Consider the following 11921-nt stretch of genomic DNA (forward strand, 5'->3'; position numbering starts at 1 on the left):
ATCATAGTCCATCACTGAGGAACGCTAAGACAATAACTAAAGTAGCACAGGAACTTGGGCATCACGAATGGAAGTAGAGACTGCAGTTTTGCTTTCTGTCTTTCTCTTTAACTGTCCCAGAATGATTTTTTATACAACCAGACCACCTGCCCAAATATGGTACTATCTATAGTGGGCTGGACCCGCACCTACCAATCATTAATTTGATGCAGGGGTTTTCTCAATTGAGATATGCTCTTCCAAGGTAACCCTAGATTATATCAAATTGACCAACACACACACACACACACACACACACACACACACAACACACAACACACACACACCACTACCAACCACAGATATCAGTAAGAATGTTCCTTAATATTCAAAATATGATGCGTGATTGGTGTGCCTGGCACCTACCCCACAGCTTTGCCTGTTTCCCAGGAGGACTGCTCCAACCAGGGACAGAGCTGGGACTACACATAGTTGTCCAACAGACATGGAATCCATCCTGCCTTGCCAGAGCCTGATTAACCATCTGATCTGCACACCACCACCATCCCCAGCCCTGCATTCCTAACAGATAGGTTCCCACCCCCAGGCCTGCCTGCATTATAGGAGGCCTGCTCTAATCAGGGACTCAGGAGGCTAGCCCTAACCAGAGACACAGCTCTGCCTGCTTCCCAGCAAGCATGCTCTAACCCAGACAATGAGAGCTTCACCTTCCTCCTGGAAGACATTCTTAAATCCTGGACACCTAGTCCAGTTAACATCAGAGACATCCAAATGGCAAAATCAAGTACAAGAACATAATAAACAGAGCCAGTATAATATGACATCATCAGATCCCAGCTCTCTCCTGATAAAGTAAGGCTTAAATATCCTAAAATACCTAATCAAGATTCTAACCTTAAACTTCATCTCATGAAGATGACAGAGGCCTTTAAAGAGGATATAAATAATCCACTAAAGAAATACAGGAAAACACAGTCAAACAGATAGAAGCTCCTAAAAAGGAAACAAATAAATCCCTTAGAAATAGAGGAAAATACAATCAAACAGGTGAAGAAATTGAACAAAACAGTCCATGACCTAAATACAGAAATGGAAACAATAAAGAAATCACAAAGGGAGGCAACCCTGTAGATCAAAAACCTAGGAAAGAGAACAGGAGTTGCAGACACAAGCATCATTAACAGAATACAAGAGATGGAAGAGAGAATCTCAGGGGCACAAAAAATTGACACATTGGGTGAAAAAAAGCCAAGTGAAGATGTTCCTAACAAAACATCCAGGAAATTTGGGACACATGAAAGGACCAAACCTAAGAATAATAGGAATAAAAAAGGGTGAAGATTCCCAGTTCAAAAAGCCAGAAAACATCACCAATAAAATATTAGAAGAAAATGTCCCTAACCTAAAGAAAAAGATGGCCATAACTGTACAAGATGTTTAGAGAACATGAAATAGATTGGACCAGAAAATAAAATCTTCCTGCCACATAATAATCAAAACACTAAATGTATAGATCAAAGAAGGAATATTAAAAGCTATAAGTGGAAAAGACAAAGTAAGACATAAAGGTAGACCTATCATAATTAAACCTGACATTATAACAGACACTGTGAAAGCCAGAAGATCCTGGACAGATGTCTTGCAGACCCTAGGAAACCACGATGTCAGCCCAAACAACTATATCCAGCAAAAGTCCCAATCACCATAGATGGAGCAACCAAGATATCCATGCAAACCGAAACTTAAACAATATCTTTCTACTAATATAGCCTTACAGAGGATACAAGAAGGAATACTCCAAAATAACAAGGATAACTGTACTTAAGAAAACACAAGAAATAAATCATCACAACAAACCCAAAAGAAGAGAATCACATAGTGATACATAGTACCACCTCCAACAACAAAACAACTGGAACCAACAATCATTGGTCATTAATATCTCTCAACATCAGTGGACTGCAATCTCCAAGAAAAGAGCACAGGCTAGCAGACTACATATTTAAGCCTGAACAACTTCTGCTTAAAACATCTGCTGCATTCAAAAATACTCTTCAGTAACAAGACAGACACTACTTCAGAGAAAAGGGCTGAAAAAGGTTTTCTAAGCAAACAGTCCCAAGAAATAACCTGGAGTAGCCATTCTAATATCTAATAAACTAGACTTTCAACCAAAAGTAATTGAAGGACACTTCATACTTAGCAAAGGAAAAAAATCTATCAAGATGAATCCTCAATTCTGCACATTTATGCCCCCAATGCAGGGCACCCACATCCATAAAAGAAACTTAACTAAAGCTCAAAATACACATTGAACTCAACTGAACACAATAAGAGTTGGAGACTTTAATACCCCCACTTTTACCCATGGACAAGTCACCAAAACAGAAACTAAACAGAGACACAATGAAACTAACAAATGTTATGAACCAAATAGATTTAGCAGATTATCTACAGAATATTTTACCCCAAAACAAAGGCGTATACCTTCTTCTCAACACTGTACCTAACCTTCTCCAAAATTGACCATATAATCAATTAGGCACAAAACAAGCCTCAACAGATACAAAAAGACTGAAATTACCACTTTTGTTCTATCAGATCAACTTCAACAACAACAAAAACATGAAAAAGCCCACATACCCATGGAAACTGAGCAACTCTCTACTCAATGATATCTGGAACAAGAAATAAATACAGAGATTAAAGACTTTTAATAATTGAACAACAATAAAGGTACAACATACACAAACTTTGGGACACAATAAAAGTAGTGTTAAGAGGAAAATTCATAGCACAAAGTGCCTTCATAAAGAAAGTGGAGAGCCAGGCAGTGGTGGCTCACGCCTTTAATCCCAGCACTTGGGAGACAGAGGCAGGCAGATTTCTGAATTCGAGGCCAGCCTGGTCTACAGAGTGAGTTCCAGGGCAGCCAAGGCTACACAAAGAAACCCTGTCTAAAAAAAAAAAAAAAAAAAAAAAAAAAAAAAAAAAAAAAAAAAAAAAAAAAAAAAGGCAAAACAAAAACAAAAAGAAAGAAAAAGAAAAGAAATTGGAGAAGTCTCATGCTAGCAACTTACAGCACAACTGAAAGCTACAAAACAAAAAGAATCAAACACAGCCAAGAGGAGCAGATGGCTGGAAATAGTCAAACTCAGGGATGAATTAAACCAACTACAAACAAAGAGTAAAATACAAAGAATCAAAAAGAGCTGGTTCTTTGAGAAAATCAATAACATAGAAAACCCTTAGCCAAAATAACAAAAAGGCACAGAGACAGTATCCAAATTAACAAAACTAGAAATGAAAAGGAAGACATAACAAGAGAAATGGAAGAAATTCAAAGAATCATAAGGTCTTACCTCAAAAGCCTATACTCGAAAAAACCAGGAAAAATGAAATGAAATGAATGGTTTTCTAGACAACATACCAAAATTAAATCAAGGTCAGGTAAATTATCTCAACAGCTCCATAACCCATAAAGAAATAAAAGCACTCATTAAACCTCTCCACTCCCCCTTCAAAAAGTTCAGGGCTTTATGGTTTTAGTACAGAATTTTACAAGACTTTCAAAGTAGAAACAATACCAATATTTCTCAAATTATTCCACAAAATAGAAACAGAAAGAATACTTCCTAATTCATTCTAGGAGGCCATACTTACCCTGATACCTAAACCACACAAAGACCCCAAAAAGAAAGAGAACTATAGATCAGTTTTGCTTATAAACATCAATACAAAATACTCAATGAAATTTTCAGAAACTGAGTTCAAGAACACATTAAAAACATCATTCACTATAATCAAGTAGCCTTCATACCAGGGATGCAGAGATGATTCAATATACAAAAAATCCATCAACATAATCCACTATATAAACAAACTCAAAGGAAAAATAAACCACATAGTCATGTCATTAGATACTGAAAAATCCTTTGACAAAATCAAACACCACTTCATGTTAAAAGACGTGGAAAGGTCATGAATTCATGGCACATACTTAAACCTAATAAAAGCACTCTATGCAGGCCAATAATCAATACCAAATTAAACAGAGAAAAACTTGAAGTAATCCCACTACAATCACAGTCAAGACAAGTCTGCCTATGCTATTCGTATCTATTCAATATACTACTTGAAGTTCTAACTAGAGCAATAAGACAACAAAAGGAAATCAGAGATACAAATTGAAAAATAAGAAATCAAGGCATCACTATCTGTAGATGATATGATGGTAATGATAGTAAGTGACCCTGAAAATACTACTAGAGAACTCCTCCAGCTGACAAAATCTTTAGCAAAGTTGCTGGACATAAAATTAACTCAAAGAAATCACTAGCCCTCCTTTATAACAAATGATAAACTGGCTGAGAAAGAAATTAAGGAAATAACATTCTTCACAATAGCCACAAATAATATAAAATATCTTGGTGGAACAATAACCAAGAAAGAGAAAGATCTGTATGACAAGAACTTCAAATAACTGAAGAAAAAATTGAAGAAGATCTCAGAAGGTGGAAAAATCCATGTTCATGGATTAACATAGTGAAAATGGCCACTTTGCCAAAAACTATACACAGATTCATTGCAATTCCCATAGAAATTCCAAAACAAAATTTTAAAGACCTTGTAAGAGCAATTCTCAACTCCATAAGGAAAAACAAAAATCCAGGATAACCAAAACAGTTCTGAACAATAAAAGAACTTCTGGAGAAATCACCATCCCTGACCTCAAGCTGTACCACTCAAGCTGTACTATGGAGCAATCATGATAAAGATCGCATGATATTGGTACAGAAACAAACAGGTTAATCAATGGAATAGAATTGAAAGCCCAGAAATAAACCCACACACCCATGGACACTTTATCATTGACAAACAAGCCAAAACCAGAATTTTCAACAAATGGTACTGGTCTAGCTGGCAGTCTGCATGCAAAGGAATGCAAATTGATCAATATTTATCACCCTGAATAATGCTCAAGTCCAAGTAGATCAAGAACCCCACCATCAAACTGGATACATTGAATCTAATAGAACAGAAAGTGGGAAAAAACCTAGAACACATTGGTACAGGAGAAAATTCCCTTAACAGACCACCAATGGCTCAAGCTCTCAGATCCACAATTGGTAAATGGTACCTCAGGAAACTGAAAAGCTTCTGTAAGGCAAAGGATACCTTCAATAGGATAAAATGGCAGCCTGCAGATTGGGAAAAGGTCTTCATTAACTCTATATCCAACAAAGGACTAATATCCAAAATATATAAAGAACTCAAGAAGTTAGACTCCAACAAACCAAATAACCCAATTAAAGAATGTGGTAAAGAGCTAAACAAAATTCTCAACAAAGGATCAAAAATGGCCAAGAGGCACAAAGAAATGTTCAACAGCCTTTTTCATCATGGAAACATAAGTCAAAATGACCCTGAAATTCTACCTTAGACCAACCAGAATGGTTAAGATCAAAAACTCAAGCAACAGCATATTCTGGTGAGGATGTGAAGAAAAAGGAACACTGGTCCATTGCTGGTAGGATTACATACTTGTTCAATGACTTTGAAAATTAATCTAGCAGTTTCTCAGAAAATTTGAAATGGTTCTACCTAAAGACCCAGCTATACCACTCTAGGCACATACACAAAAGATGTTCCACCATACCACCAGGGCACATGCTCCACTAGGTTCATAGCAGTGTTATTCACAATATTCAGAAACTGTCCCTCAACCAAAGAACAGATGGAGAAAATGTGGTTCATTTATACAATGGAATACTATTCAGTTATTAAAAACAAGAACATTAGGAATTTTGCAGACAAATTAAAGGAGCTTGAGAATAACATCCTGAGTTAGGAATCTCAGACTCAAAAAGACATGTATAGTATATACTCACTTATAGGTAGATATAGGGCATAAAATACAGAATAACCATCCTATACTTCACAGACCCAAAAATGTTAAACAACAAGAAAATCACATGTGAGAATGATTGATTCTCACTTAGAAGGGGGCATAAAATAGTCTAAAGAGGCAGATGGAGGAAGAGGGTACAGGGAATACAGACAGGATTAGGACCAGATATGAGGTGAGACCGGAGAGAGGCCAAGAGGGCCAGGAGAATGAATAGAAATATGTACCTCCCAGGGGTAGGGATGGAGATGGGAACAATCTCTAGAAAGTCCCAGAGACCTGGTATGAAGGAGGTTCTCAGGACTCAATGTGGGTGACCTTACCCAAAATTCCCAACAGTGGTAATGTGGAACCTGAAGAGACCACCTCCAGTAGACAGACAGGACCTCCAGTGGATGGTTGGGGACACCAACCCACCTATAAACCTTTCAACTCCAAATCACTCCTGTCTAAAGTAATGAAGGTACAAAAATAGTCCAGATAATGAAGGAAAGTCCAACCAATGACTGCCCCAACTTGGGATCCCTAACATGGGTGCACACAAATCTCTCACACTATGTTATGTTGTGTTTTCAGACAGGAACATAGCATGGCTGTTTTTTGAGAGTTTCTACCCAACAGCTGACTGAGACATATGCAGATAAACACAGCTAAGCATGGGACAGAGGTTGGGAACTCCTAAAGAAGGGTTAGGGGAAGGACTGAAGGAACTGAATGCAATGGCAATCCCATAGGAAGACCAAGAGTTTCAACTAACCCGGACCCCTGGGAGACTGAGCCAACCACCAAAGAGCAAACACTGGCTGGTCAGAGCCCCCAGCATATATGTAGCAGAAGGCAGCCTAGTCTGTCCTCAGTGGGAGAGGATGAGCCTCATCCTATAGAAACTTGATGCCCCCGGGTATGGGGATACCCAGGGAGCATCCTCTCAGAGATGAAAGGGAAGGGAGATGGAGGAACTCAGGATATAAATAAACAAAATAATTAATAAAAATTGAAATCATAACTTTAAAAATTTAAAATATAGACTGGGGTATGGCTCCATTGGTCAAGCTCCTGTAGGTGGCCCTTAGTCTCTAGGGCCACATAAACTAAACATACTAGCAAATGTCTGGGACAGCTGCAATTGGCAGTTAGAAAGAGGAAGCGAAAAGGTCAGGAGTACAAGGTCATACTCCATTAGAGTGAATGTGAATTAGACTGAGCTCAGGGAGATTCTGTCTGAAGAAAGAGAAAAGGAAAAACACGAATACTGTATTGTCCCACGTTAAGACTCACAGTTACCAACTTGAAAGATTCAGACATCATCTACACAGAGACTACTGAATTATGCCTTGTTTTTTATTTATTATTACACTATTCACCATAATCAAGATAAGACTTCAGCCTAGATGTTATCGGAGATGAATGGGTAAAGAAAATCTGATACATGTAAAATATAAATGTTAAATCATTAAATATAAAACCAAGTAAAATCGTAACTTTTCTAGAAAATTGATTGGACTACTAGAAATCATTATGCTAAATAAACCTGACTCTGAAAGATAATTATTACCTGTTTCCCTTATGCAGAAGCTAGAAAAAAATAAAACAGTAAAGGTTAAAAGACAGAATGATGCCAAGGACAGAAATAACCACCTCTCTTTCCTTAAGGGCCTGAGGGTAGTATACATATGCAGACACAGGACACGATAACTAAACCAGACATTTGTTCCAGGAAATTTGTCATGAGTCATTGGGAGTCTTGCTACCAGCCATTCCGGTCTGCTTGGTTTCAGAACTTCCGTAGCTAGTCATTGCAGTTACAGGGTCATCTTTTGACATATGGAAATTCCATCAGTTCTTTGTCTAGAACTATTTTTCACTCAAGTATTTCCTTAGACAAAATTGTGGATAATCTTTTTCATCTCTCAGGAGTAAACCCATCACCTTAATTTTTTTTTTCTTGGAGTACAGGTTAATTTCCTGTGTAAGGATTACTTTCCTTCTACCTACATTTTTGCTGGTGAATGTCAAAGAGACAAAATAGTAAAATGCTTTTCTTTAGTCCATGTTCTATTTCCACAAAAAACTATGTGATATTATGATTAATTATTCCTCGCTGTTATATATGAAAAAGATGTGCAGTTTTTATAAAAGACTCCGCATATAAATTTCCATTTCTTTGTTTTTCCCACGCTGTTGGCTTTTCCTGAGCAGGATGTAAATGACCTGTTTCCTTATAAATACATGTCGTCATGGATTGCCTGCTACATTTCTCCACAGCAATTTTATTTGACTACAGTTAGCTAAATGTAAAGAAAATATAATTTATAGGTTGGTATCTTAAAATATACTCTTTTTAAAGGCAGATTCATCATCGACTTACTATGAATATTTTTTTCTGTTTATTCTCTGAGAACAAAGTTTTCCTCAATGAAAAAAGTCTAAGGCTATTTAGACAGAGGTATTACTGTGAAGGGATGACATAAATGCAGTTCAGTACCAGGGTCTTTTCTAAGTTCTATGTAGAAAAAAATGAAATAGGATATTCAAGGCATTTTACAATTCCATTTTTAAAAATGCACTTTCAATACATTTCCCTTCTCCGGTGTCCTGATTTCATACACCATGGTGAAACTGCAAGCCAAGCATCTTACGTCTCTGTGGCTAGACTGAATTTTTCCCAGCTAGCTGCAGATTCATTTCTGTTAAAATTCTATTACTCTAAGCTATTTCTTTCAAGGATTGCAGCAACTTTTTCTAAAAACAGATCAACAGCTTTCAGTATAATCCGACTTCATCTGACTGAGGCAAGGTCCATGTTTGGAAAACCCTGTCACAGAATGTGACAGGAATAGAAAGCCTTTCTCCAGTAGCAGGACCAGAGAGACCCTGAAAGCATGGTTTCCCTCACTGCTTCCTCTCTTGTTTGTCTTGTAAACATCTTAGTATGACTATTTTTTATTTATTCTACATTATATTTAATAACTATTTTAAATGGTAACATTGATATTTTGCTCAAAGCAAATTAAAAGAGGATTATGTTTAATTAAAAATATCTATTGAATACACAAAATAATACAAAGACATTTTACTATTGTTCAGAAATTCAAATAAAATAGATTCAAAATAAATGTTGAATTCTCTGCTAAACTAGATGCATTAACAAATGCTTACAAACATACGCCATCCATGCCAGAAGACCATTTGGATGCCTCTGGACCCAATTCAGTTGTTCCTACCACTGAAACAGAACACCAGCTGCAGCCTTGTCTCCCCACTGTTCATGCTTCCTGTGGCTCACACAGACCACCTATCCCTGGCCTCCTCCATCCCATCACTATATCCCATCCCTCAACTCAAACAGAAATTTCCTGCTCAATCATAGACCACACCTCTGAGGAGAGCAGGTACAGCCCAAGAACTTTCTTTACTCTTTCAGTTTCCCTCCACCCAATCCTATGAATTAGCCTTGCTACTGTACTGGCCCATTTTCCTCCTGGCTTCCTCATACCCCAGTCTCTTACACTGGTGAGCATTCTCCTTGAGCACACTAGTTAAGCAGGCCAAAAGAGGCAAGAAACATCCAACATACTCTCTGGAAGTCCAGAGAGGAAACAGAAACCAAGGAACAAAAACATCGCCAAAAAAATACAAAACCAGAAAACAGCACCTAGACACCCCAAGTGCAAATACCCAGATGCCAGGGTAAAAACACAGCGATAACAGCTATGGCAATGTGTCTCCACCAAAACCCAACAATCTTATCACAGGCCCTGAATTCCAACATAGCTGAAACACAGGGAAAAGACCTTAAAATAAACTATATGAAAATGATAGAGGTCCTTAAAAAGGAAATGAATAAATCTCTTGAAGAAATCCAGGGAAATACAAACAAACAGTTGGAGAAAATAAATAAACCAACTTAAAGAAGGTAAGGGAAAAACAAACAATCAAAAGAAATGAATGAAACTTCTCAAGACCTGAAAATGAAAATAGAAGCAATAAAGAACTGAGGGAATTTAGGGAATGAGCTAAACAAAGTAATGCTGGTGCTAACTGACATTATAAACAAAATTAATATAACAGATATTTACAAAGCATTCCACCCAACAACAAAAGAATATAATTTCTTTCCAGAACCTCAAGAATTTTTTTCCAAATTGATCACATATTCAGACACAAAGCAAGTCTCAGTAGATACAAGAAAATAAAAATAACTTCACATATCCTATCAGACCACCATGGATTAAAGCTGTAGATCAACAAAAACAAGAGAAAAATTACATACTCTTGTTGCCCTGTTTTGAGAGCCTTTTGTCCTGGGCTGCCTCATTGAGTCGAAATACAATTGGAGGTGCCTAGTATTGTTGTAACATGATATGCCACAGCTAGTGATAGCCAGGGGTAGGCCTGCTCTTTTCTAAAAAGAAACAGAGGAGTAGTGGATAGGGTGTGGAAAGGGAAGGGTTGGGTATTGACTTTGATGAGTGGTGGGAAGAAAACCTTAGTCAGCATGAAAAAAAATGAAGAAAAAAAATAATGAAAGAGAAGGGGAGAGAAGGATAGTGGGAGAGAGGAAGGGAGAAAGAAGAAAGAAAGAAAGAGAGAGGGGGGATGGGGGAAGATTGCAAATTCATGGAAATTAGACAACTCTCTTGGACAACTCTGTACTGAATGAAAAATCGGTCAAGACATGTATAAAGAAAACTAAAGACTTTCTGGGATTTACTGAAAGTGAATAAACAACCTACTCAAACATATGTGACACAATAAATGCTGTGTGGAAAGAAAGGTTCACAGGACTAAGTACCTACATAAAAAATAAATTAAAAAAAAAAAAACTGGAGATATGTCATACTATCAATTTAACAGCACAGCTAAAAGCTCCAGATCCAAAAGGAAGCACACCCAAGAAAGGTAGACAGCAAAACATAATCAAACTGAAGGCTGAAATCAATGAAATGGAAACAAAGAAAACCATACAAAGAATCAATGAAACACAGTTGGTTCTTTGAAAAAATTCAACAAGATACGCAAACCCTTATAGAAACTAACTAAAAAACAGGGAGAGAATATCCAAATTAATAAACTCAGAAAAGGGGATATAACAACAGACACTGAAGAAAAACAGAAAATTATGAGTATTCTTTTAAAAATGTGTATTCTACCACATTGGAAAACTTAAAGAAATGGATAATTCCCTCAGTAGGTACCACTTTCCAAAGTGAAAAATCAAGATCAGATACATTGTGGAAAATATTTTTTAAAAAGGCACCATCCTGCTCTAACGCCGACTACTCTCTGGCCCCAGTGACCTCGCTGCCTCCATGGCTAACCCCTTGTAGCGACCACTCATCTCAAGGTTCTCTTGCTGGGTTTTCTGCTCACATTCCCAGCCCCAGTAAAATCAAAACTTCTGAGGCCTGTAATTTATCAGTCAGATTTAGATTAGTAAATTCTCAACCCACAAAATGCCCACACAATAAAAACTCAATTGATATAAACACAAGCTACACACCTAGATGGGGCAGACACACCCTAATTATTATTTAATCATCTATCTAAGAAATCCTCAATACTTATGGATTCCAGGATTGTGTGGTTCTGGCTTCTCTTCCTATAGATTCCATCTTATCTCTTCCTCTCCTTACTGTCTTTTCTCTGTCCCTCTGTCCTTGTCTCTAAAATTTTCCTCCTGCTTTCCTTTTCCACTGCCCAATCACAGGCTCTCACCTTATCTTGTATCTGCCCTCGCCTGTATATACAAAGCAATCCACATGTTCCCCTTTCTGTCCAGTTAAAAGACTCATTTATCTCAGATATAAATTGAGCACAACTATTACCATTTTGTAATTTATAAAGTACAAGACAGACCTAACACCTAGTTCATCACTTTTTGCCAATTAAATAGAACACTCTGTCATCTATCCTAACTTTAAAGACTTATAAATTCATATATTATGTCCTGGTTTATCTTATATACTGACTGAAAACTATCTTCTCAAATATATTTTCTCAATGTTAAGTA

Source organism: Arvicanthis niloticus, chromosome 4 (assembly GCF_011762505.2).
Source record: "Arvicanthis niloticus isolate mArvNil1 chromosome 4, mArvNil1.pat.X, whole genome shotgun sequence".
Lineage (NCBI taxonomy): Eukaryota > Metazoa > Chordata > Mammalia > Rodentia > Muridae > Arvicanthis > Arvicanthis niloticus.